At 41.4% G+C, this 24453-nt stretch overlaps 1 long non-coding RNA gene across 1 annotated transcript; it reads right to left on the reverse strand.

The window, feature by feature from the left end:
- Nucleotides 1-21195: 21195 nt before the first annotated feature.
- Nucleotides 21196-24266, reverse strand: LOC139836099 (uncharacterized). Its single transcript, XR_011752160.1, has 3 exons — nucleotides 23674-24266; nucleotides 22500-22553; nucleotides 21196-21407 (listed from the first exon to the last, which is right to left on the reverse strand). It is a non-coding gene; the product is annotated as an uncharacterized lncRNA (long non-coding RNA).
- Nucleotides 24267-24453: the final 187 nt, after the last annotated feature.

The following is a 24453-nucleotide window of genomic DNA, read 5'->3' on the forward strand; positions in this document are numbered from 1 at the left end:
GGAGGTTTAATTTCCTTTTATTTAATATGTAAATGATAGTTTCCATAGGGTTCTTGAGAAATAATTTCCTCTCATTGAAATCTTCTTAAGATTTAATTTCTCAAACAATCATACATGAACTTATATTGACTTAAGTCAAACATTCATCATCATCATTTGAGAAAATGATTTAAATGAGGTATACCACCTCATACCATTTAATAATGCTACAAATGATTTAAATCTCCAAGTAATTCATATAAGTGAGTTTGGCCAGGGGTCCAAACATCACATGAATTCATTTGAGACAAGATTTAAATGAAGTATATTACTTCCTATGATTTGCATAATAGTTTTGGACAATATCACTTAGATAAACTAGCCATATTGTCCATTAATTAAACTAGGGCATGATCATGCAAAGTGACCACACCATTTTCTTGCATAAACAATTAGTGTAAGTCAAATGTAAGCTATTAGAGTTGGAATTAACTTAATATCTATTTTGGTTGATTTTTAATAATTATTTGAATAGGGAAAAGTCTCTGTCTTCTTCTTTTTATCAGATTAATTCTACAACTAATCTTGACATGGGACCAGTGGCATATTGTAGATCTTTTTACTAGATTTCCAACAATATAAAATTCATTGAATTTGGTTGAGCCGATTTGAATCTATTCAATTTCAAAGTTGGGGAATTATTGAAATTGATTTGGATTTGATTAAATGGAATTTGAATTAAGAGGGTCGGTGGGAAAACGAAGCTGGGCCGAATCGAATTAAACGGCCCACTCCAGCCCACCACGGTCCACAGACGCGTGGGCTTGCTGACAGTGTGGGGTCCACGCGTCAGCGACTGTTAACTACCGAATTGGTACGTTTTAAAATGGGACGTTGGATTAGAAGCACATCGAACGGTCGAGGTTCATCGTCTTCTCCGACGAGAACCCGACGTGCTGGCGGCGAGGGTAGGGGGTCGGAGAGCTCACCGTGGCTCCAGCTAGGGTGGACAGTGTGCGTGATGACGTTGTGGACGACGGCGAAGCTTCTGGTACCGGCAGCTCCTCCTGGAACGGCTCCAATCGACGCGGCGACCTCCGGGTACTGGCGGCTCCGATCTTCAAATTGGGGCAGCTCCGGCGAAGATCAAGTGAGTGGTGTGGTGGTGGAGAGGCAGTGAAGGGTGGTGAGCGAGGTGGTGTGCTCCGTTGCTTCCAGGGAACTCGCTATTTATAGGATTGAGAGAGGGTGGCGGGGCAGTGATGCGGTCGACAATGGCGCGGCTCCTCCAGCAAGCTATCGAGCTAGGCGAGGGCGCAGAGGTGTTCACGACATCACCAGGGTCCTCTGGGAGGCGTGATACGTGTACAGCACGCGTCCGTTGGGAACCCCAAGAGGAAGGTGTGATGCGTACAGCGGCAAGTTTTCCCTCAGTAAGAAACCAAGGTTTATCGAACCAGTAGGAGCCAAGAAGCACGTTGAAGGTTGATGGCGGCGAGATGTAGTGCGGCGCAACACCAGGGATTCTGGCGCCAACGTGGAACCTGCACAACACAACCAAAGTACTTTGCCCCAACGAAACAGTGAGGTTGTCAATCTCACCGGCTTGCTGTAACAAAGGATTAGATGTATAGTGTGGATGATGATTGTTTGCGTAGAAAAAGAGAACAAGTATTGCAGTAGATTGTATTCGATGTTAAGAATGGACCGGGGTCCACAGTTCACTAGTGGTGTCTCTCCCATAAGATAAATAGCATGTTGGGTGAACAAATTACAGTTGGGCAATTGACAAATAGAGAGGGCATGACAATGCACATACATGATATGATGAGTATTGTGAGATTTAATTGGGCATTACGACAAAGTACATAGACCGCTATCCAGCATGCATCTATGCCTAAAAAGTCCACCTTCAGGTTATCATCCGAACCCCTTCCAGTATTAAGTTGAAAACAACAGACAATTGCATTAAGTATGGTGCGTAATGTAATCAATAACTACATCCTCGGACATAGCATCGATGTTTTATCCCTAGTGACAACAGCACAGCCACAACCTTAGAACTTTCTGTCACTGTCCCAGATTTAATGGAGGCATGAACCCACTATCGAGCATAAATACTCCATCTTGGAGTTAAGAGTAAAAACTTGGCCAGAGCCTCTACTAATAACGGAGAGCATGCAAGATCATAAACAACACATAGATAATAGATTGATAATCAACATAACATAGTATTCTCTATCCATCGGATCCCAACAAACACAACATATAGTATTACAGATAGATGATCTTGATCATGTTAGGCAGCTCACAAGATCCGACAATGAAGCATAATTAGGAGAAGACGACCATCTAGCTACTGCTATGGACCCATAGTCCAGGGGTGAACTACTCACTCATCACTCCGGAGGCGACCATGGCGGTGAAGAGTCCTCCGGGAGATGATTCCCCTCTCCGACAGGGTGCCGGAGGCGATCTCCTGAATCCCCCGAGATGGGATTTGCGGCGGCGGCGTCTCTGGAAGGTTTTCCGTATCGTGGCTCTCGCATCGGGGTTTCGCGACGAAGGCTATTAGTAGGCGGAGGAGATAGGTCAGGGGGCCGCACGAGGGCCCCACACAACAGGCCGGCGCGGCCAAGGGCCAGGCCGCGCCGCCCTAGTGTTTGGCCACCTCGTGGCCCCACTTCGTATCATCTTCGGTCTTCTGGAAGCTTCGTGTGAAAATAGGCCCCTGGGCGTTGATTTCGTCCAATTCCGAGAATATTTCCTTACTAGGATTTCTGAAACCAAAAACAGCAGAAAACAGCAACTGGCTCTTCGGCATCTCGCTAATAGGTTAGTGCCAGAAAATGCATAAATATGACATAAAGTATGCATAAAACATGTAGATATCATCAATAATGTGGCATGGAACATAAGAAATTATCGATACGTCGGAGACGTATCAGCATCCCCAAGCTTAGTTTCTGTCATTCCGGAAAGTGTAAACGATAACAAAGATAATTTTTGGAGTGACATGCATCATAACCTTGATCATACTATTGTAAGCACATGTAATGAATGCAGCGATCCAAACAATGTAAATGACATGAGTAAACAAATGAATCATATAGCAAAGACTTTTCATGAATAGTACTTTCAAGACAAGCATCAATAAGTCTTGCATAAGAGTTAACTCATAAAGCAATAATTCAAAGTAGAGGTATTGAAGCAACATAAAGGAAGATTAAGTTTCAGCGGTTGCTTTCAACTTGTAACATGTATATCTCATGGATAATTGTCAACATAGAGTAATATAACAAGTGCAATATGCAAGTATGTAGGAATCAATGCACAGTTCACACAAGTGTTTGCTTCTTGAGATGGAGAGAAATAGGTGAACTGACTCAACGTAAAAGTAAAAGAATGACCCTTCGCAGAGGGAAGCATTGATTGCTATATTTGTGCTAGAGCTTTTATTTTGAAAACAAGAAACAATTTTGTCAACGATAGTAATAAAGCATATGTGTTATGTAAATTATATCTTACAAGTTGCAAGCCTCATGCATAGTATAGTAATAGTGCCCGCACCTTGTCCTAATTAGCTTGGATTACCTGGATTGTCATCGCAATGCATATGTTTTAACCAAGTGTCACAAAGGGGTACCTCTATGCCGCCTGTACAAAGGTCTAAGGAGAAAGCTCGCATTGGATTTCTCGCTATTGATTATTCTCAACTTAGACATCCATACCGGGACAACATAGACAACAGATAATGGACTCCTCTTTAATGCTTAAGCATTCAACAACAGTTAATTTTCTCATATGAGATTGAGGATATTTGTCCAAAACTGAAACTTCCACCATGGATCATGGCTTTAGTTAGCGGCCCAATGTTCTTCTCTAGCATTATGCATGCTCTAACCATTCTAGCGGTAAATCTCCCTTACTTCAGACAAGACGGACATGCATAGCAACTCACATGATATTCAACAAAGAGTAGTTGATGGCGTCCCCAGGAACATGGTTATCGCACAACAAGCAACTTAATAAGAGATAAAGTGAATAAGTACATATTCAGTACCACAATAGTTTTTAGGCTATTTGTGCCATGAGCTATATATTGCAAAGGTAAAGGATAGAAATTTAAAGGTAGCACTCAAGCAATTTACTTTGGAATGGCGGAGAAATACCATGTAGTCGGTAGGTATGGTGGACACAAATGGCATAGTGGTTGGCTCAAGGATTTTGGATGCATGAGAAGTATTCCCTCTCGATACAAGGTTTTAGGCTAGCAAGGCTATTTGAAACAAACACAAGGATGAACCGGTGCAGCAAAACTCACATAAAAGACACATTGTAAACATTATAAGACTCTACACTGTCTTCCTTGTTGTTCAAAACTCTTACTAGAAATTATCTAGACCTTAGAGAGACCAATTATGCAAACCAAATTTTAGCAAGCTCTATGTATTTCTTCATTAATAGGTGCAAAGTATATGATGCAAGAGCTTAAACATGAGCACAACAATTGCCAAGTATCAAATTATCCAAGACATTTTAGAATTACTACATGTAGCATTTCCCATTTCCAACCATATAACAATTTAACGAAGAAGATTCAACCTTCGCCATGAATATTATGAGTAAAGCCTAAGGACATATTTGTCCATATGCAACAGCGGAGCGTGTCTCTCTCCCACACAATGAATGCTAGGATCCATTTTATTCCAACAAAACAAAAACAAAAACAAACCGACGCTCCAAGCAAAGTACATAAGATGTGATGGAATAAAAATATAGTTTCACTAGAGGAACTTGATAATGTTGTCGATGAAGAAGGGGATGCCTTGGGCATCCCCAAGCTTAGACGCTTGAGTCTTCTTGAAATATGCAGGGATGAACCACCGGGGCATCCCCAAGCTTAGAGCTTTCACTCTCCTTGATCATATTGTATCATCTCCCTCTCTTGATCCTTGAAAACTTCCTCCACACCAAACTCAAAACAACTCATTAGAGGGTTAGTGCACAATCAAAATTCACATGTTCAGAGGTGACATAATCATTCTTAACACTTCTGGACATTGCACAAAGCTACTGAAAGTTAATGGAATAGAAAAATCCATCAAGCATAGCAAAACAGTCAATGCGAAATAAAAGGCAGAATCTGTCAAAAACACAACTTCCAATATCATGTGTTTTATATTTGAGTCTTGGAAGTTGTTACTACTGTAGCAACCTCACCTTATCTTAGTTTTGTGCATTGTTGTGCCAAGTAAAGTCTTTGATAGTAAGGTTCATACTAGATTTGGATTACTACGCAGAAACAGATTTCTTTGCTGTCACGAATCTGGGCCTAATTCTCTGTAGGTAACTCAGAAAATTATGACAATTTACGTGAGTGATCCTCAGATATGTACGCAACTTTCATTCAATTTGAGCATTTTCATTTGAGCAAGTCTGGTGCCTCAATAAAATTCGTATTTACGAACTATTCTGTTTTGACAGATTCTGCCTTTTATTTCGCATTGCCTGTTTTGCTATGCTTGATGGATTTTTCGATTCCATTAACTTTCAGTAGCTTTGTGCAATGTCCAGAAGTGTTAAGAATGATTGTGTCACCTCTGAACATGTGAATTTTGATTGTGCACTAACCCTCTAATGTGTTGTTTTGAGTTTGGTGTGGAGGAAGTTTTCAAGGATCAAGAGAGGGAGATGATACAATATGATCAAGGAGAGTGAAAGCTCTAAGCTTGGGGATGCCCCGGTGGTTCACCCCTGCATATTTCAAGAAGACTCAAGCGTCTAAGCTTGGGGATGCCCAAGGCATCCCCTTCTTCATCGACAACATTATCAGGTTCCTCTAGTGAAACTATATTTTTATTCCATCACATCTTATGTACTTTGCTTGGAGCGTCGGTTTGTTTTTGTTTTGTTTTGTTTGAATAAAGATGGATCCTAGCATTCATTATGTGGGAAAGAGACACGCTCCGCTGTTGCATATGGACAAATATGTCCTTAGGCTTTACTCATAATATTCATGGCGAAGGTTGAATCTGCTTCGTTAAATTGTTATATAGTTGGAAACGGGAAATGCTACATGTAGTAATTGGTAGAATGTCTTGAATAATTTGATACTTGGAAATTTTTGTGCTCATGATTAAGCTCTTGCATCATATACTTTGCACCTATTAATGAAGAAATACATAGAGCTTGCTAAAATTTGGTTTGCATAATTGGTCTCTCTAAGGTCTAGATAATTTCTAGTATGGGTCGAACAACAAGGAAGACGGTACAGAGTCTTATAATGCTTACAATATGTCTTTTATGTGAGTTTTGCTGTACCGCTTCATACTTGTGTTTGTTTCAAATAGCCTTGCTAGCCTAAGCCTTGTATCGAGAGGGAATACTTCTCATGCATCCAAAATCCTTGAGCCAAACACTATGCCACTTGTGTCCACCATACCTACCTACTACATGGTATTTCTCCGCCATTTCAAAGTAAATTGCTTGAGTGCTACCTTTAAATTTCTATTCTCTATCTCTGCAATATATAGCTCATGGGACAAATAGCCTAAAAACTATTGTGGTATTGAATATGTACTTATGCATTTTATTTCTTATAAGTTGCTTGTTGAGCGATAACCATGTTCCTGGGGACGCCATCAACTACTCTTTGTTGAATATCATGTGATTTGCTATGCATGTCCGTCTTGTCTGAAGTAAGGGCGATTTACCATGAGTTGAATGATTTGAGCATGCATATTGTTAGAGAAGAACATTGGGCCGCTAACTAAAGCCATGATCCATGGTGGAAGTTTCAGTTTTGGACAAATATCCTCAATCTCATATGAGAAAATTATTTGTTGTTGAATGCTTAAGCATTAAAGAGGAGTCCATTATCTGTTGTCTATGTTGTCCCAGTATGGATATCTAAGTTGAGAATAATCAAAAGCGAGAAATCCAATGCGAGCTTTCTCCTTAGACCTTTGTACAGGCGGCATAGAGGTACCCCTTTGTAACACTTGGTTAAAACATATGTATTGCGGTGATAATCCAGGTAATCCGAGCTAATTAGGACAAGGTACGGGCACTATTAGTACACTATGCATGAGGCCTGCAACTTGTAGGATATAATTTACATGATGCATATGCTTTATTACTACCGTTGACAAAATTGTTTCTTGTTTTCAAAACCAAAGCTCTAGCACAAATATAGCAATCGATGCTTCCCTCTGCGAAGGGCCTTTCTTTTACCTTTATGTTGAGTCAGTTCACCTATTTCTCTCCATCTCAAGAAGCAAACACTTGTGTGAATTGTGCATTGATTCCTACATACTTGCATATTGCACTTATTATATTACTTTATGTTGACAATATCCATGAGATATACATGTTACAAGTTGAAAGCAACTGCTGAAACTTAATCTTCCTTTGTGTTGCTTCAATACCTTTACTTTGAAATTATTGCTTTATGAGTTAACTCTTATGCAAGACTTATTGATGCTTGTCTTGAAAGAACTATTCATGAAAAGTCTTTGCTATATGATTCAGTTGTTTACTCATGTCATTTACCGTTGTCTTGGATCGCGACATTCATTACATGTGCTTACAATAGTATGATCAAGATTATGATAGCATGTCACTTCAGAAATTATCTTTGTTATCGTTTACCTACTCGGGACGAGCAGGAACTAAGCTTGGGGATGCTGATACGTCTCCAACGTATCGATAATTTCTTATGTTCCATGCCACTTTATTGATGATACCTACATGTTTTATACATACTTTATGTCATATTTATGCATTTTCCGGCACTAACCTATTAACAAGATGCCGAAGAGCCAGTTGCTGTTTTCTGCTGTTTTTGGTTTCAGAAATCCTAGTAAGGAAATATTCTCGGAATTGGACGAAATCAACGCCCAGGATCTTATTTTTCCACGAAGCTTCCAGAACACCGGGGGAGATACGAAGTGGGGCGACGAGGCGGTCAGACGCTAGGGCGGCGCGGCCCAAGCCCTGGCCGCGCCGGCCTAGTGTGTGGGCCCCTCGCGTCGCCCCTAAACCTACCTCTCCGACTATAAGAAGCCTTCATCTATAATAACTCCAGTACCGAGAGCCATGATACGGAAAACCTTCCAGAGACGCCGCCGTCGCCAATCCCATCTCGGGGGATTCAGGAGATCACCTCCGGCACCCTGCCGGAGAGGGGAATCATCTCCCGGAGGACTCTTCACCGCCATGGTCGCCTCCGGAGTGATGAGTGAGTAGTTCACCCCTGGACTATGGGTCCATAGCAGTAGCTAGATGGTCATCTTCTCCTAATTGTGCTATCATTGTTGGATCTTGTGAGCTACCTAACATGATCAAGATCATCTATCTGTAATGCTATATGTTGTGTTTGTTGGGATCCGATGAATAAGTAAATGCTATGTTATGTTGATTATCAATATCATCTATGTGTTGTTTATGATCTTGCATGCTCTTCGTTGCTAGTAGAGGCTCTGGCCAAGTTGATACTTGTAACTCCAAGAGGGAGTATTTATGCTCGATAGTGGGTTCATGTCTCCATTAAATCTGGGGGAGTGACAGCAACCCCTAAGGTTGTGGATGTGTTGTTGCCACTAGGGATAAAACATCAATGCTATGTCTAAGGATATAGTTGTTGATTACATTACGCACCATACTTAATGCAATTGTCTGTTGTTTGCAACTTAATACTGGAGGGGGTTCGGATGATAACCTGAAGGTGGACTTTTTAGGCATAGATGCATGCTGGATAACGGTCTATGTACTTTGTCGTAATGCCCAATTAAATCTCACACTACTCATCATAACATGTATGTGCATGGTCATGCCCTCTTTATTTGTCAATTGCCCAACTGTAATTTGTTCACCCATGCCACATTATTGATGATATCTACATGTTTTATGCACACTTTATGTCATATTCGTGCATTTTCTGGAACTAACCTATTAACAAGATGCCGAAGTGCCAGTTGCTGTTTTCTGCTGTTTTTGGTTTCAGAAATCCTAGTAAGGAAATATTCTCGGAATTGGACGAAATCAACGCCCAGGGTCCTATTTTGCCACGAAGCTTCCAGAAGACCGAAGAGTCAACGAAGTGGGGCCACGAGGTGGCCACACCCTAGGGCGGCGCGGCCCAAGCCCTGGCCGCGCCGACCTGTAGTGTGGGCCCCTCGTGACGCCCCCTGGCCTGCCCTTCCGCCTACAAATAGCCTTCGTTGCGAAACCCCCAGTACCGAGAGCCACGATACGGAAAACCTTCCAGAGACGCCGCCGCCGCCAATCCCATCTCGGGGGATTCAGGAGATCGCCTCCGGCACCCTGCCGGAGAGGGGAATCATCTCCCGGAGGACTCTACGCCGCCATGGTCGCCTCCGGAGTGATGAGTGAGTAGTCTACCCCTGGACTATGGGTCCATAGCAGTAGCTAGATGGTTGTCTTCTCCCCATTGTGCTTAATTGTCGGGTCTTGTGAGCTGCCAAACATGATCAAGATCATCTATCTGTAATTCTATATGTTGTGTTTGTTGGGATCCGATGAATAGAGAATACTTGTTATGTTGATTATCAATTTATATCTATGTGTTGTTTATGATCTTGCATGCTCTCCGTTACTAGTAGATGCTCTGGCCAAGTAGATGCTTGTAACTCCAAGAGGGAGTATTTATGCTCGATAGTGGGTTCATGTCTCCGTGAACTGGGAAGTGACAGAAATCTCTAAGATTATGGATGTGCTGTTGCCACTAGGGATAAAACATTGGTGCTATGTTCGAGGATGTAGTTACTGATTACATTACGCGCAATACTTAATGCAATTGTCTGTTGTTAGCAACTTAATACTGGAGGGGGTTCGGATGATAACCGGAAGGTGGACTTTTTAGGCATAGATGCATGCTGGATAGCGGTCTATGTACTTTGTCGTAATGCCCAATTAAATCTCACTATACTCATCATAATATGTATGTGCATGGTCATGCCCTCTTTATTTGTCAATTGCCCAACTGTAATTTGTTCACCCAACATGTTGTTTATCTTATGGGAGAGACACCTCTAGTGAACTGTGGACCCCGGTCCAATTCTCTATACTGAAATACAATCTACTGCAATACTGTTCTACTGTTTTCTGCAAACAATCATCATCCACACTATACATCTAATCCTTTGTTACAGCAATCCGGTGAGATTGACAACCTCGCTGTTTCGTTGGGGCAAAGTACTTGGTTTGTGTTGTGCAGGTTCCACGTTGGCGCCGGAATCCCTGGTGTTGCGCCGCACTACATCTCGCCGCCATCAACCTTCAACGTGCTTCTTGGCTCCTACTGGTTCGATAAACCTTGGTTTCATACTGAGGGAAAACTTGCCGCTGTACGCATCACACCTTCCTCTTGGGGTTCCCAACGGACGCGTGCTGTACGCGTATCAAGCACTTTTTCTGGCGCCGTTGCCGGGGAGATCAAGACACGCTGCAAGGGGAGTCTCCACATCCCAATCTCTTTTACTTTGTTTTTGTCTTGCTTAGTTTTATTTACTACTTTGTTTGCTGCACTAAATCAAAATACAAAAAAATTAGTTACTAGTTTTACTTTATTTGTTATCTTGTTTGCTATATCAAAAACACAAAAAAATTAGTTACTTGCATTTACTTTATCTAGTTTGCTTTATTTACTGTCTTGCACTCTATATTAAAAATACAAAAAAATTAGTTACTTTTGTTACCATGTCTAGCTCTGAACCTGTTACTTCTTCGCCTGAAGAATTAGTCTTCACTTTTAAACAAGGGGATGAGGAGAGTTTTAAGGATGCTTGGTCTAGAATTTTTACTTCTTATCGTAAAACTGAACCTCAAATGACTCTAAGTTTGCTCCTTAGTAATTTTTATTTTGGTCTTATGATTCGCTATAGATATGCTTTGGATACTTTAGTGGGAGGAGATTTCCTTCATTGCAATGGGGATCAAGCTTTTAATGCCATAAAGAAGTTGGTTGCATCACATGATTCAGCTAATAACTTTGATTCAGCCCTTATTAGCATTTATAATAGATTAAACAATCTCGAGATAAGTACATCTCGCTTGGATGACAACTATCACCATGTTCGTAATCGTCTTGAACAAGTTTTAGTGAACTCTAAACCTTCATTATGGGATCCTACTGTTAAAATTGTTATCGGTGATCAAACTCTTCGTGCCAACTGTGATATTATGTCTGAATTTTGCCTTATACCTGAGAGCATTTATAAATCTTTGAAACTTTGGGGAGTTGATGAAGGAGGAGAAGAAATAACTCTCATTGATAACTCTGTTATAATTCCTAAGGGAATAGCCGCAGGTGTGCATACAACCATTCTTGGAAGAACAATATCCATTGATTATCTTGTTATTGAATGTGTAGGGACAGGAAAAATCACACTCGGAAGATCCTTGCTGAAATTATTGGGAGCAGTCATAGATGTGGGAGAAGGCACCCTGGAATTCACCTCTACACCGGGGGGGAATCATATATTTCCTAAGTCAAAGATAAAGAAAAACAGCAAGAAAGGTAAGGGTAAAGCCCAAGGTAAGGTTGATGCACCACCCTCCGATAATACTTGATACACACTTTCTGCGCCTAGCTGAAAGGCGTTAAAGAAAAGCGCTTATGGGAGACAACCCATGGTTCTTACTACAGTACTTTGTTTTTATTTTGTGTCTTGGAAGTTGTTTACTACTGTAGCAACCTCTCCTTATCTTAGTTTAGTGTTTTATTGTGCCAAGTAAAGTCGTTGATAGTAAAGTTCATACTAGATTTGGATTACTGCGCAGAAACAGATTTCTTTGCTGTCACGAATCTGGGCTGTTTTCTCTGTAGGTAACTCAGAAAATTATGCCAATTTACGTGAGTGATCCTCAGATATGTACGCAACTTTCATTCAATTTGAGAATTTTCATTTGAGCAAGTCTGGTGCCTCGATAAAATTCGTCAATACGAACTGTTCTGTTTTGACAGATTCTGCCTTTTATTTCGCATTGCCAGTTTTGTTATGTTCGATGGATATTTCGATTCCATTGACTTTCAGTAGCTTTGTGCAATGTCCAGAAGTGTTAAGAATGATTATGTCACCTCTGAACATGTATATTTTGATTGTGCACTAACCCTCTAATGAGTTGTTCTATGTTTGGTGTGGAGGAAGTTTTCAAGGATCAAGAGAGGGAGATGATACAACATGATCAAGGAGAGTGAAAGCTCTAAGCTTGGGGATGCCCCGGTGGTTCACTCCTGCATATTTCAAGAAGACTCAAGCGTCTAAGCTTGGGGATGCCCAAGTCATCCCCTTCTTCATCGACAACATTATCAGGTTCCTCCCCTGAAACTATATTTTTATTCCATCACATCTTATGTGCTTTTCTTGGAGCGTCGGTTTGTTTTTGTTTTTTGTTTTGTTTGAATAAAATGGATCCTAGCATTCACTTTGTGGGAGAGAGACACGCTCCGCTGTAGCATATGGACAAGTATGTCCTTAGGCTCTACTCATAATATTCATGGCGAAGTTTCTTCTTCGTTAAATTGTTATATGGTTGGAATTGGAAAATGATACATGTAGTAATTTGCTATAATGTCTTGGATAATGTGATACATGGCAATTGTTGTGCTCATGTTTAAGCTCTTGCATCATATACTTTGCACCCATTAATGAAGAAATACATAGAGCATGCTAAAATTTGGTTTGCATATTTGGTCTCTCTAAGGGCTAGATAATTTCTAGTATTGAGTTTGAACAACAAGGAAGACGGTGTAGAGTCTTATAATGTTTTCAATATGTCTTTTATGTGAGTCTTGCTGCACCGGTTCATCCTTGTGTTTGTTTCAAATAGCCTTGCTAGCCTAAGCCTTGTATCGAGAGGGAATACCTCTCATGCATCCAAAATACTTGAGCCAACCACTATGCCATTTGTGTCCACCATACCTACCTACTACATGGTATTTCTCCGCCATTCCAAAGTAAATTGCTTGAGTGCTACCTTTAAATTTCCATTCTTCACCTTTGCAATATATAGCTCATGGGACAAATAGCTTAAAAACTATTGTGGTATTGAATATGTACTTATGCACTTTATCTCTTATTAAGTTGCTTATTGTGCGATAACCATGTTCACTGGGGACACCATCAACTACTCTTTGTTGAATTTCATGTGAGTTGCTATGCATGTTCGTCTTGTCTGAAGTAAGAGCGGTCTACCACCTTATGGTTAGAGCATGCATATTGTTAGAGAAGAACATTGGGCCGCTAACTAAAGCCATGATCCATGGTGGAAGTTTCAGTTTTGGACAATATCCTCAATCTCATATGAGAAAATTAATTGTTGTTACATGCTTATGCATAAAAGAGGAGTCCATTATCTGTTGTCTATGTTGTCCCGGTATGGATGTCTAAGTTGAGAATAATCAATAGCGAGAAATCCGATGCGAGCTTTCTCCTTAGACCTTTGTACAGGCGGCATAGAGGTACCCCTTTGTGACACTTGGTTAAAACATGTGCATTGCGATGATCCCGGTAGTCCAAGCTAATTAGGATAAGGTGCGGGCACTATTAGTATACTATGCATGAGGCTTGCAACTTGTAAGATATAATTTACATGATACATATGCTTTATTACTACCGTTGACAAAATTGTTTCTTGTTTTCAAAATCAAAGCTCTAGCACAAATATAGCAATCGATGCTTTCCTCTTTGAAGGACCATTCTTTTACTTTTATTGTTGAGTCAGTTCACCTATCTCTCTCCACCTCAAGAAGCAAACACTTGTGTGAACTGTGCATTGATTCCTACATACTTGCATATTGCACTTGTTATATTACTCTATGTTGACAATATCCATGAGATATACATGTTATAAGTTGAAAGCAACCGCTGAAACTTCATCTTCCTTTGTGTTGCTTCAATACCTTTACTTTGAATTATTGCTTTATGAGTTAACTCTTATGCAAGACTTATTGATGCTTGTCTTGAAGTACTATTCATGAAAAGTCTTTGCTTTATGATTCAGTTGTTTACTCATGTCATTTACATTATTTTGATCGCTGCATTCATTACATAAGCTTACAATAGTATGATCAAGGTTATGATGGCATGTCACTCCAGAAATTATCTTTGTTTATCGTTTACCTGCTCGGGACGAGCAGAAACTAAGCTTGGGGATGCTGATACGTCTCCGACGTATCGATAATTTCTTATGTTCCATGCCACATTATTGATGATATCTACATGTTTTATGCACACTTTATGTCATATTCGTGCATTTTATGGAACTAACCTATTAACAAGATGCCGAAGTGCCAGTTGCTGTTTTCTGCTGTTTTTGGTTTCAGAAATCCTAGTAAGGAAATATTCTCGGAATTGGACGAAATCAACGCCCAGGGTCCTATTTTGCCACGAAGCTTCCAGAAGACCGAAGAGTCAACGAAGTGGGGCCACGAGGTGGCCACACCCTAGGGCGGCGTGGCCCAAGCCCTGGCCGCGCCGACCTGTAGTGTGGGCCCCTCGTGACGCCCCCTGACCTGCCCTTCCGCCTACAAATAGCCTTCGTTGCGAAACCCCCAGTACCGAGAGCCACGATACGAAAAACCTTCCAGAGACGCCGCCGCCAATCCCATCTCGGGGGATTCAGGAGATCGCCTCCGGCACCCTGCCGGAGAGGGGAATCATCTCCCGGAGGACTCTACGCCGCCATGGTCGCCTCCGGAGTGATGAGTGAGTAGTCTACCCCTGGACTATGGGTCCATAGCAGTAGCTAGATGGTTGTCTTCTCCCCATTGTGCTTAATTGTCGGGTCTTGTGAGCTGCCGAACATGATCAAGATCATCTATCTGTAATTCTATATGTTGTGTTTGTTGGGATCCGATGAATAGAGAATACTTGTTATGTTGATTATCAATTTATATCTATGTGTTGTTTATGATCTTGCATGCTCTCCGTTACTAGTAGATGCTCTGGCCAAGTAGATGCTTGTAACTCCAAGAGGGAGTATTTATGCTCGATAGTGGGTTCATGTCTCCGTGAATCTGGGGAAGTGACAGAAATCTCTAAGATTATGGATGTGCTGTTGCCACTAGGGATAAAACATTGGTGCTATGTTCGAGGATGTAGTTACTGATTACATTACGCGCAATACTTAATGCAATTGTCTGTTGTTAGCAACTTAATACTGGAGGGGGTTCGGATGATAACCTGAAGGTGGACTTTTTAGGCATAGATGCATGCTGGATAGCGGTCTATGTACTTTGTCGTAATGCCCAATTAAATCTCACTATACTCATCATAATATGTATGTGCATGGTCATGCCCTCTTTATTTGTCAATTGCCCAACTGTAATTTGTTCACCCAACATGCTGTTTATCTTATGGGAGAGACACCTCTAGTGAACTGTGGACCCCGGTCCAATTCTCTATACTGAAATACAATCATCGCAATACTGTTCTACTGTTTTCTGCAAACAATCATCATCCACACTATACATCTAATCCTTTGTTACAGCAAGCCGGTGAGATTGACAACCTCGCTGTTTCGTTGGGGCAAAGTACTTGGTTTGTGTTGTGCAGGTTCCACGTTGGCGCCGGAATCCCTGGTGTTGCGCCGCACTACATCTCGTCGCCATCAACCTTCAACGTGCTTCTTGGCTCCTACTGGTTCGATAAACCTTAGTTTCATACTGAGGGAAAACTTGCCGTTGTACGCATCACACCTTCCTCTTGGGGTTCCCAACGGACGCGTGCTGTACGCGTATCAGACGCCATCAACTATTTCACCTTTGTTGAATATCATGTGAGTTGCTATGCATGTTCGTATTGTCTGAAGTAAGGGTGATTTATCATGAGTTGAATGGTTTGAGCATGCATATTGTTAGAGAAGAACATTGGGCCGCTAACTAAAGCCATGATCCATGGTGGAAGTTTCAGTTTGGACAACAATCCTCAATCTCTTATGAGAATATTATCTGTTGTTGAATGCTTATGCATTAAATAGGAGTCCATTATCTGTTGTCTATGTTGTCCCGGTATGGATGTCTAAGTTGAGAATAATCAAAAGCGAGAAATCCAATGCGAGCTTTCTCCTTAGACCTTTGTACAGGCGGCATAGAGGTACCCCTTTGTGATACTTGGTTAAAACATATGTTATGCAATGATAATCCATGAAAATCCAAGCTAATTAGGACAAGGTGCAGGCACTATTGGTATACTATGCATGAGGCTTGCAACTTATAAGATATTTTATACATAACACATATGCTTTATTACTACCGTTGACAAAATTGTTTCTTATTTTCAAAATAAAAGCTCTAGCACAAATATAGCAATCCATGCTTCCCTCTTCGAAGGGCCTTTCTTCTACTTTTATGTTGAGTCAGTTTACCCATTTCCTCCCACCTTAGAAGCAAACACTTGTGTTAACTGTGCATTGATTCTTACATGTTTGCATATCTACATTCATTATATTACTTTATATTGACAATTATCCATGAGATATACATGTTACAAGTTGAAAGAAACTGCTGAAACTTAATCTTCCTTTGTGTTGCTTCAATGCCTTTACTTTGAATTTATTGCTTTATGAGTTAACTCTTATGCAAGACTTATTGATGCTTGTCTTGAAAGTACTATTCATGAAAAGTCTTTGCTATATGGTTCAGTTGTTTAACCATTGTCTTTACCATTGCTTTGGATCGCTGCATTCATTACATATGCTTACAATAGTATTGATCAAGATTATGATAGCATGTCACTTCAGAAATTATCTTTGTTATCGTTTACCTACTCGGGGACGAGTAGGAACTAAGCTTGGGGATGCTGATACGTCTCCAACGTATCTATAATTTCTTATGTTCCATGCTACTTTTATGATGATACACACATGTTTTATACATACTTTATGTCATATTTATGCATTTTCCGGCACTAACCTATTAACAAGATGCCAAAGAGCCAGTTGTTGTTTTCTGCTGTTTTTGGTTTCAGAAATCCTAGTAAGGAAATATTCTCGGAATTGGATGAAATCAACGCCCAGGGTCTTATTTTTCCACGAAGCTTCCAGAAGTCTGAAAGGGAAACGAAGTGGGGTGACGAGGCGGCGACACGCCAGGGCGGCGCGGCCCAGGCCCTGGCCGCGCGGCCCTGTTGTGTGGGCCCCTCGCGTCGCCCCTGACCTACCCTTCCGCCTACATATAGCCTTCGTCGAGAAAACCCCAGTACCGAGAGCCACGATACAGAAAACCTTCCAGAGACGCCGCCGCCGCCAATCCCATCTCGGGGGATTCAGGAGATCGCCTCCGGCACCCTGCCGGAGAGGGGAATCATCTCCCGGAGGACTCTTCATCGCCATGATCGCCTCCGGAGTGATGAGTGAGTAGTTCACCCCTGGACTATGGGTCCATAGCAGTAGCTAGATGGTCGTCTTCTCCTCATTGTGCTACCATTGTTGGATCTTGTGAGCTGCCTAACATGATCAAGATCATCTATTTGTAATGCTACATGTTGCGTTTGTTGGGATCCGATGAATATGGAATACTATGTTATGTTGATTATCAATCTATCATATATGTGTTGTTTAAGATCTTGCATGCTCTCCGTTGCTAGTAGAGGCTCTGGCCAAGTCGTTACTTGTAACTCCAAGAGGGAGTATTTATGCTCGATAGTGGGTTCATGCCTCCATTAAATGCAGGACGCTGATGAAAGTTCTAAGGTTGTGGATGTCTTGTTGCCACTAGGGATAAAACATCAATGCTTTGTCTAAGGATATTTGTGTTGATTACATTACGCACCATACTTAATGCAATTGTCTGTTGTTTGCAACTTAATGTTTGGAAGGGGTGCGGATGCTAACCTGAAGGTGGACTTTTTAGGCATAGATGCATGCTGGATAGCGGTCTATGTACTTTGTCGTAATGCCCAATTAAATCTCACACTACTCATCATAACATGTATGTGCATTGTCATGCCATCTTTATTTGTCAATTGCCCAACTGTAATTTGTTCACCCAACATGCTATTTCTTATCGGAGAGACACCACTAGTGAATTGTGGACCCCGATCCATTCCTTTACATCGAATACAATCTACTGCAAACAATGTTCTTACTGTTCTCTGCAAACATCATCATCCACACTATACATCTAATCCTTTGTTACAGCAAGCCGGTAAGATTGACAACCTCACTGTCACGTTGGGGCAAAGTATTTTGGTTGTGTTGTGCAGGTTCCACGTTGGCGCCGGAATCACTGGTGTTGCGCCGCACTACACTCCGCCACCATCAACCTTCAACGTGCTTCTTGGCTCCTACTGGTTCGATAAACCTTGGTTTCTCACTGAGGGAAAACTTGCTGCTGTACGCATCACACATTCCTCTTGGGGTTCCCAACAGACGCGTGCTGTACGCGTATCAGGAACCCCAAGAGGAAGGTGTGATGTGCACAGCAGCAAGTTTTTCCCTTAGTAAGAAACCAAGGTTATCGAACCAGTAGGAGATGAAGGCCACGTGAAGGTTGTTGGTGAAGGAGTGTAGTGCGGCGCAACACCAGGGATTTCGGCGCCAACGTGGAACCTGCACAACACAATCAAAATACTTTGTCCCAACTTAACAGTGAGGTTGTCAATCTCACCGGCTTGCTGTAAACAAAGGATTAAGCGTATGGTGTGGAGAATGATGTTTGTTTGCAAAGAACAACAGAGAACAATGATTGCAGTAGGTTATATTTCAGATGTAAAAGAATGGACCGGAGTCCACAGTTCACTAGTGGTGTCTCTCCAATAAGATAAATAGCATGTTGGGTGAACAAATTACAGTGGGGAAATTGACAAATAGAGAGGGCATAACAATGCACATACATATCATGATGACTACTATGAGTTTTACTTAGGGCATTACGACAAAGAACATAGACCGCTATCCAGCATGCATCTATGCCTAAAAAGTCCACCTTCGGGTTAGCATCCGCACCCCTTCCAGTATTAAGTTGCAAACAACAGACAATTGTATTAAGTACTGTGCGTAATGTAAACAATACAAATATCCTTACACAAGCATTGATGTTTTATCCCTAGTGGCAACAGCACATCCACAACCTTAGAACTTTCTGTCACTGTCCCAGATTCAATGGAGGCATGGACCCACTATCGAACATAAATACTCCATCTTGGAGTTACAAGTATCAACTTGGCCAGAGCCTCTACTAGCAACGGAGAGCATGCAAGATCATAAACAACACATATATGATAGATCGATAATCAACTTGACATAGTATTCCATATTCATCGGATCCCAACAAACACAACATGTAGCATTACAAATAGATGATCTTGATCATGATAGGCAGCTCACAAGATCTAAACATGATAGCACAAGAGGAGAAGACAACCATCTAGCTACTGCTATGGACCCATAGTCCAAGGATGAACTACTCACGCATCAGTCCGGAGGCGGGCATGGTGATGTAGAGCCCTCCGGTGATGATTCCCCTCTCCGGCAGGGTGCCGGAGGCGATCTTCAGAACCCCCCGAGATGGGGTTGACGGCGGCGGCGTCTCTGGAAATTTTCTCGTATCGTGACTCTCGGTACTAGGGTTTTCGCGACGGAAGGATTATATAGGCGAAGGAGCAGAGTCGGGGGACGCTCGAGGGGCCCACCCCATAAGGCGGCGCGGCCAGGGGTGGGGCCGCGCCCCCCTATGGTGTGGCCGCCTCGTCGCCCCTCTTCGTCTCCTCTTCGGTGTTCTGGAAGGCTCCATGGAAAATAAGACCTGTGTAGGATTTCTGAAACCAAAAACAGCAGAAAACAGGAACTGACGCTTCGGCATCTTGTTAATAGGTTAGTGCCGGAAAATGCATCAAAATGATATAAAGTGTATATAAAACATGTGAGTATTGTCATAAAACTAGCGTGGAACATAAGAAATTATAGATAAGTTTGAGACGTATCAAGCATCCCCAAGCTTAGTTCCTACTCGCCCTCGAGTAGGTAAACGATAACAGGGATAATTTCTGAAGTGACATGCTACTATCATAATCTTGATCAATACTATTGTAAAGCATATGAGATGAATGAAGTGATTCAAAGCAATGGTAAAGATAATGACTAAAGAACTGAATCATATAGCAAAGACTTTTTATGAATAGTACTTTCAAGACAAGCATCAACAAGTCTTGCATAAGAGTTAACTCATAAAGCAATAGATTCTTAATAGAAGGTTTTGAAGCAACACAAAGGAAGATTTAAGTTTCAGCAGTTGCTTTCAACTTTCAACATGTATATCTCATGGATAATTGTCAACACAAAGTAATATGATGAGTGCAGATAAGCAAGTATGTAAGAATCAATGCACACAATTGACACAAGTGTTTGCTTCTAAGATAGAAAGAAGTAGGTAAACTGACTCAACATAAAGTAAAAGAAAGGCCCTTCGCAGAGGGAAGCAGGGATTACTCATGTGCTAGAGATTTTTATTTTGAAAACATGGAAACAATTTTGTCAACGGTGGTAATAATTCATATGTGTTATGCATAAAACCTCCTATAAGTTGCAAGCCTCATGCATCGAATACTAATAGTGCTCGCACCTTGTCCTAATTAGCTCGGATTTCCATGGATTATCATTGCATTACATATGTTTCAACCAAGTCTCACAAATGGGTACCTCTATGCCACCTGTACAAAGGTCCAAGGAGATAAATTGCATTTGATTTCTCAATTTTGATAGATCTCAACTTGAGGACATCCATACTGGAACAACATGGAAAACAGATAATGGACTCCTCTTTAATGCTTTAAGCATTTAACAACAGATAATATTCTCATAAGAGATTTGAGGATTAATGTCCAAGCTGAAACTTCCACCATGATACATGGCTTTGGTTGGCGGCCCAAAGTTCTTCTCTAACAATATGCATACTCAAACCATTTAACTCATGGCAAATCTCCCTTACTTCAGACAAGACGAACATGCATAGCAACTCACATGATATTCAACAAAGGTGTGACAGGTTGATGGCGTCGCCAGAAACATGGTTACCGCTCAACAAGCAACTTATAAGAACTAAGATACATAAGCGACATATTCATTACCACAATAGTTTTTTAGGCTACTTTCCCATGAGATATTGTAGCGATTCAACCCGGTAAGAATTGAATCTCTGTGCATAATATTGCTAGTCCTTGGATCAATCGCTAGCACACACAGTTTAAGATGTAATACCAAGAAACAAAGATCTTTATTACATCGCATGATCCAGTAATTACAAAGTAAACATTACAAATTGCATAGCCCGAAGCTAGCATTATATCAGAGTTTACAACGAAACATATCAGCATGGAGTCCTTCGTCTTCATGTGCCACAAAGTAGCATGTCGAGTATAGACTCGTAACCCTAACCATCGAACCTCACTCGTTCATCGGAATATCTGCAACATAAAACGTTGCAGCCACGCAGGGTCAATACATTTGGAATTGTATTGGCAAATGTCACTATTTGGTGGATATATAAATGGCGCCTAACAACTACGTGCTCATTTGGCAGGTGGAGTTTAGCATCTTTTGCGAAAAGCAATAGTTTCCCTATCTTTTATAAACAATTTTTATTTTTTGGAAACATCGTCTAGGAACATATTAGCATAACCCATGCCGTCGCAAGACGGTTAGCTTCATATGCTCCTAAACATCTACGGACACGCTAGCATAGGCCCATGTAAACACAAGACAACCTAGCTTTGCATGCTCCTAATCCCATTGTTTGTCCCATCAAGTTTTATTATGAAATTGGAATGATGAGATCTTCCAAACAGTTCGAGACTCTAGTTGCCCATAATGTCCATAACCGGGGACACGGCTAAGTACTTAGTTTGACACTCTCGAGAGGCTGTACACATTCCCCACATGACCTAGTCTGTTCTTCTTCCATGATGCGCAATTTGCTCAATGGACAGATGTCGACTAGGACAAGACCTTTCAGAAGCAATACCTCAACCACAATGGACGCGCTCCGTCCTACCAACACCTACCACCCTCTGTACATTGGGTCGAGTTCTCGCAACCTACTCAATCTAGCCAGAGCCCATATAGCATGTGGTTGTACTGGAAGCTACTAAAATAGGAACACCGGGCTAATCTCTTTGTTCCTGGGTGGCCAACCTCAAGTGTGATGCACACGGTGCTGCCATAGAAATGACCCCGGTGCAATCACTCAACATAAACCAAGCATTACCACTTCCACCCAGATGATTTATTATTTTAGGTTGTTTTATTACATAAAACCATACTTTCATAATACCACATATCACATCATGAAATCCCAACCACACATCTACAATAGCAACGCTAAGCATACTACTGTACGGTGGCGACAAGGAATAAGGCATGGAATCATATGGCTATCCTAGATAGGTTTATTGGCACAACAATATATAATTTGAAAAACTCCTACACATACATAGCTACTGAAAATAACTATAATGTGCATACGAAAATAATAGGACACAACAGTGTGTGACACTTGCCTTCGGTGTTGTTCAGATAATCGTTGCAGTCGCACTCGTTGCACTCCGTACAATCTATACGATAAAAACAATACACCACACATGAACAGACAATCAAGAACCAAATAACACACAACAATCACAACAAGATAATTTAGTATTATCATTCCAATTGTTATTTTTCATGTTCGTCTCTTGGTTCAATATGCAAAAGGAATCAATCATATGTAGTTTAAGATCCACAAGGTATGTATTCATAAACTAGAAATTGAAGTTCAACGCACATGATTTGAATTGTGTGAACATAGAATGAGTGGTTCCAATGGATATTGATGAGTAATATAAGGGCATTAGAATATGAATGGATCAAACATGATCTTTGGACTTTGTGATATGGCTTATAGAAGGATATTACTTTAGAGATGAAACAATGTAAAGTGAATGTATTCAACTAAACTAAACAGAAATTCTACTGGATAGAGAGTTTTAATATGATTCGTTTGCATAAGGAATAAATTTAAAATAATTTATAGAATTTAAGTTATGTCGAAACTACTCAAGTCCTCATATTTAGACTTGAATACTTGCAAATAGTTTTATAAGTTTTAGGCACTGATGTTAATGGACAAGGGACATCAATAAGTTCCATTTTCAAGAGGAATCATTTGATTTAAATTTATAGAATTTGAACCATGCATAAAATACTCAAACTTACATATTTAAATTTGAATGTTTGAAAACAATTCAAAAGTCAAATTTTATTGCTCCACTGTGTTCTCCTCATTTTTGTGAGTTCAACGACGTATTATTTGCTAGAATCCGAGTTTCCAAACATTAGTTATGAATTTTACAAGATTAAACATGTCGCGGTTAAATTTTAATGTTGTACGAAAAGTTGTCCGGAAAAGTTTATTGGATGGAAAAACTCTCTACAGGAGAGTAGTAGAGAATTTAATTATAAACTCAATGCAAGAAGAATTAACTAAAACGGAGATGTAGATTGAAAGATATTAAATTTTAAAGTTTTTGTACGTGAATGAGCTAGCATACTCTACACGCGATCCGATCGAATCCGTTGGTACACGTGATTCACGTAATTGGGCAATTCGTGAACCATCAGAGGTAGTTCTAATCGCCTACAGCCAGATATACTCAGTCTAATCAAAAGGATATAGCTTAGGCACGATGCCATTACCAGCTGTGGCCGTGTTTCGGGGATGGCAGAGTCGAAGTAGCTTCGGACGGTGGCGCTCTTCCGGTGGTTCTTGGCGGCGGCGAAGTGGATGACGGGATACAGCGGACAACAGCGGTTACTGTGATGTCTCTCCCGTCGTGTTCCTCTCTCTCGGGTGGCAGCTACGGGCGGATGGAGCTCCGGGCGATGGTGAACTCCGGCGAAAGCTCCGGCGACCTCTCCCGAGCGGCGTAGCTCTCTGCGCAAGGGGAAAAAGGGTAAGGGCGACGTGGTGCACTGAGGGAAAATGCTTGGCGGGAAGAACGCTGGTCAGGGATGATCCGAGCCTCGAGTTCGAGCTCGAACCGATCTCCAATGGCGGCGGTAGATCGGAACTCCGGCGAGAAATTTGGCAGCCTGGCGGCGCACAAATTCGAGATTTTTGGGGCAAAAAAAAAGCAGAGGAGATTGTGGGATATTTATAGATGGACTTTTCGTGAGAGATGAGGCACGAAATCGAACAGAATTGGGAGATTTATCCGGGTTGGTTCGAATGCGTATCTGCGCCGGTCTGTGCTGGAGGTTGAAGACCCGTGCGTACGTGGCAGCAAAAGAAGAAGAGAAAAAAAAAGATAAGAAAGAGAAGGGACGGGCCACGGGCGGCTTTGCCGGGTTGAGCTGCTGCTGTGCTGCTCACGCACGTGAGCTAGTGCGTGCGTTGCGTGTGTTGAGCTGGCCTGGCTGGTTCCTCTTTTTTTTTTGTTCCTTCTTTGTTTTCTGTCTTAATTTTTAGAATTGTTT

Source organism: Lolium perenne, chromosome 2, assembly GCF_019359855.2.
Source record: "Lolium perenne isolate Kyuss_39 chromosome 2, Kyuss_2.0, whole genome shotgun sequence".
Taxonomy (NCBI): Eukaryota; Viridiplantae; Streptophyta; class Magnoliopsida; order Poales; family Poaceae; genus Lolium; species Lolium perenne.